Source organism: Cyprinodon variegatus, unplaced genomic scaffold (assembly GCF_000732505.1).
Source record: "Cyprinodon variegatus isolate N-32 unplaced genomic scaffold, C_variegatus-1.0 Scaffold4273, whole genome shotgun sequence".
Lineage (NCBI taxonomy): Eukaryota > Metazoa > Chordata > Actinopteri > Cyprinodontiformes > Cyprinodontidae > Cyprinodon > Cyprinodon variegatus.
Genome location: NW_015154726.1, coordinates 1 through 4333, shown reverse-complemented (window position 1 = coordinate 4333; position 4333 = coordinate 1). Strand labels below are relative to the sequence as shown.

The 4333-nt window shown below is 39.9% G+C and overlaps 1 long non-coding RNA gene across 1 annotated transcript; it reads right to left on the bottom strand.

Moving 5' to 3' along the window:
- Positions 1-105: 105 nt before the first annotated feature.
- On the bottom strand, positions 106-4126 carry LOC107081338. Its single transcript, XR_001481056.1, has 3 exons — positions 4019-4126; positions 480-579; positions 106-240 (listed from the first exon to the last, which is right to left on the bottom strand). It is a non-coding gene; the product is annotated as an uncharacterized LOC107081338 (long non-coding RNA).
- Between the last annotated feature and the right edge of the window lie 207 nt (positions 4127-4333).

Genomic DNA, 4333 nt, shown 5'->3' with positions numbered 1-4333 from the left:
GGCATATGATTTACCCAGTAAAAGATAACAGATTAGATTACTTCAGAAAGATGTCTCTGAATTAGATTTAGTTGAGTCATTTTTTTTTCCATTTGTCATTTTCCTACCTTAGTAAACCAAAGAAAGTCCTGCATAAGAGTGCTGGAATATGAATCTTCTATCTCCACAATAGGAATCTGATCTTCTGGAGTCACCAACACATTGTCATCTCTGTAGAATATGGAGGTAAGATAGAGACCTCTGGAGAGAAACACATGTCAAGTTCAAAAAGCTGCTGCTTGAATTATTAAGGCTCTGAAAAACTAATACACTAAAATATGTCCAGATAATAACAATAATAGTAATAAAAAAAACAATAGGAATAAAAACAAATCAGTTATTACCAGACACACTGACACATAGCTCATAACATAGACAGAACTATACATTTAAACATTCTTGAAGATAAACATCTAATGCTGCTAAGTGTTGGAATTTACCTTTTCAAGCTTTTGACGAATTTGCTGGTGGGTTGGAAGAGGTGCCGAAGGCTTTTGGATACAGAGTGCTTCCTACCTTGTGCTGGAGCTTTGCATTGCTCTGTGGAAAAATAAAAAATCAAACTGATTTGTTATTTTGCAACAGATTAAGGTCAGGTCAGTAAACAGGTCAAAAGGTGGCATGCAAATTTATGCATGTACCAAGAACTTTTGACATTTCTACCCCTTTTCCACCTGTTCCACTTGGCCTGGTTCGACTCTGCTGCTTTTTCAGAACTGGTACAGAGTAGAGCCAAAAAAAACAAAAGAAAAAGCAGCAATGTTTGAAACTGGTGGGGTGGAGTAGAGCTGGAGTCAAATGGAGCCGATGGAAAAGAAGCTTCTTTTAAAAAAATGACCAACTCCAATGTATTTTATTTGGGTTTAACTGAAGGAAAAACAGACTATTACAAAGCAAAGCATAAAAGCAGTGGGAAGTTTCAAAGTTGGTGGTTGTAATATGACCAAATGTTTAATTAGTGTGAATTGAAAGGCAGCATTACAGCCAGAGTTCTCATGATTCTTAAACCATAACTCGGACTGACTGTCCAATTTTCCTCACTAAACCAACAGACCTTTCTGTCCAGACCAGGTCCAGAAATACCTCATCCAGCGACAGGCTGTTAGGTGACTGACAGCAAACCTGACAGGTCCAAAAACATGGCCGAATGTTTCTTAACATTTAATGCCTCAGTGTGGTGCGGCACAATTTAACAGTCATGCCGGCTGCCAACAGCAGACTATTGGTCTACAGGGAACCACTAGCTCTAAAACTCTCAGGGGATCACTAACTGAGTGTACATGTGTCTGTCTGTTTACATGCACCGTCTATAGCGAGCCTTGAGCAGCTCTATGTGTAGACACCAGAAACTTGGCTAATTCATGCATTTGTGTCTTAACCTTTACCCATTAGCTGACAGGTAGGTCAGTTAGGTCTATGGGGACATGTTTATTTTTAGTGGGCCACAAGGGGTTTGGAGTTAAGAGAGGGAGGGGTATACATTTATGTAGGTAGATGCTTGTATGGTTCCTCTAGGACAGATAACGAACCTCCAAGCTCATTGGACACACAAAAAAAAAAAAAAAAAATCAGACCCCCTCTCGTCCAAGGTGTTCTCTCTTTAGCTATGGGTCACTTAAAGTCAATAGAGCCCTTCTTATGTGCAAAAAGAGCTCCTTTTTTTTTCAGGCAGACGTCTCAAGGTAAAGTAACACAAAAAAAAACCCCAGCACCTCTTGCCCCCCCATCCCCATCCCATCAAAATGGCATGCCACTTGTGGCTCTGTTGAGCTCCAGTCCTCCTGGCCTCCGTCCCTGTTTGACACTGAGTAAGACAGACAAGTAGGGCCGACTGCTGGGGAGCCTGTGTTAGTCAAGGCCTCTTTCACAGTTTAATTAATAGTGTTTGGACAAGAGGGAGAAGGAGGTGTGTGCCATAAGGCGCGCTGTGATGAGGGAGGGGGGGACTCATGGTCGGAGAAGTGGGAGAGTTGAACGAGAGAGCATGTGTTTGGATATTTGTGTCCGTTCGTGTGCCTGTTTCTGTGTGCGAGCCCGTCTATCTTTCCGTGCTAGTTTACAGTATATGTGTGAATGGTAGACAAGACGGCTAGTTCGCCGTGGGGGGTGCAAAAGGGAGGCAGCAGTAGTCAGTGTTAATTTATGCTCTCCTCAGACTCCAGCCTGAGACTTGTCTGTTACAGAAATAACAAACATGACCCAGGGGACATGCCACCTTGACTACTGTGCCTGAACTCTCAAGCTCAATCAGTCGCAGTCTGACAGCCCAGAACCTGCTCAATACTGACTATTATAGTCTATCTCAGCCCACTGCTAATGCAGTATGGCCACAGAGGACAATAGTAAGTGGGGAGGCGTGTTTGGGCTTGAGAAGACAACTTTGCTCAACGGTAAATGCAGCTCACTGTCAAACGAAGCTGGTCAGTGTGGACCGGTTTTGACACTTATGGGACTGGCGTACAGCCGGCAGTGTTGGGGATATAAACAGCTTGAGTGTGAGAGATGTTGATCTGCATTTTGTCACAGAGAGAGAAGTATTCAGCAGCGAGGGCTGAGTCATGGAAAGACTCAAAAAGGAGGAAGAGGGGGTCTGGGTCGGTCGGGTTGCTAAGACAGAGGAGAGGTGACATGCCTTCTTAACATGTGTGGAGCGTGAAGTACTTGTCATGCCTCAGATTGTAAAGTGTCTGTCAAGGTGAAACGAAACACAGTGATTAGTGAAATGTGTTGCACCTGCAAAGCTGAGCTGTCCCCAGCACTGCTTTCTTACTCCAACATGTTTTGCAGCGTATGACTCAGAACGTAGCTGAAAGTGCATCTCTGTTCGGCAACAGTGGAGAAACTGACATGCTTCAGTGCAGAGGACTTCATTACTGCACCATATTAACAGAATTTCACTGTTTCCTATGATGTTTGATCTAATGATACATTTTGCTGCACTGTTTGGTGTTTCTTGAAAATATGTTTTTCTTCAGTTTGTCACATTTTTATATCTTTTATCATTATTAATCATTCAAACCGTATTAAATAATCTTAAATAATCCTGCATTTCAAATAAATCTATGTAACACCTTTAGCAGCAATCTTTTAGCCAACTTTTGACTTTTCCCATTTCAAATTGTTCATTCAGTTTTACAAATGGAAAATTAAACAGTTAATTATTTCCCCTTAAATACCTAGCAGGGAAATTGTGTCTTTAGAGATGAACAGAATCTTGAAAGTGTCATTTTGTAGAGCAACAAGCTCCCCTGTTGTGACCTGAAGCATGCAGTATCTTCCATTAAAACCACATATTATTGCCATCATAGCATATTACAATTTATTTTAATGTATCAAGACTTAATTTGAATAAACCAGTGATATTGGAGAGCTTGACTGTATTGCACGAGATTCAGCCATTTTCTCCGTATCGTGTGGTGCATGAAATGTTCGTAATTTTGCCATCATTGAGCTGAATAAAACCCAGAAAGGCTTTGTGCAATCGGGCGTTAGAGGTTAAGTAATTTTAATCTAAATCACTGAGGTTAATCATATTCTCTCTCTTACTTTACAGTACCCCCAGTTTTTATTTCATTTATTGATCCATTTGAACAGAGGTTTATTTAGCTTAATATTAGGTTTAAAATAAAAAAAGGTTTGAAGAGCAGACTCACAGTTTTAAAATGAGCATAATCAAATCTAAAATTAATGTAAATCTAATTGAAATTGCAATAATTGGAATATTGCAATTTCAACAAAAATCAAACATAAAAAAACCTAAACATAGATGGACCAATGTCTTTAAAAGACTTAATCTTATTGCCTGATAAATGAACATACAGTAAACATGCTGATGTTGGGAATGTGACTCCAAGGTAACGTTTTAAAATGGATTAATTTAGCTCAAAACTGTAAAAGCTGAATTCAGAAATAATTATAATACATGATAAGTGATAGAATCCTAAAACCTAAAGCCTTGCACTGATAAATGTCTTAATACCATGGCAGGCACAGTGACGATGAGCTTCTTTAATCTGTCCAAGCAGCTGGTCGAGTGCTTCCTTCTGGCCTCTCTGGCGTGGAGGGTGGCCATCGATATCTCTCCAGCCTACAGAAACAAGACAAAATCCAAGAGAGATTATGGTATTTACTGTATTATATGACTAGTAGAGAGGAAGTGGTGATAAAACAGCAGTGTTTGACATTTTGTAAGAGACACCAACAGAACAATGCACACAATATTTTACTGTGTTATATGACAGTTATTTTCTATAGTAGGTCAGTTTGATGAAATATTTCAATCATATATATATAT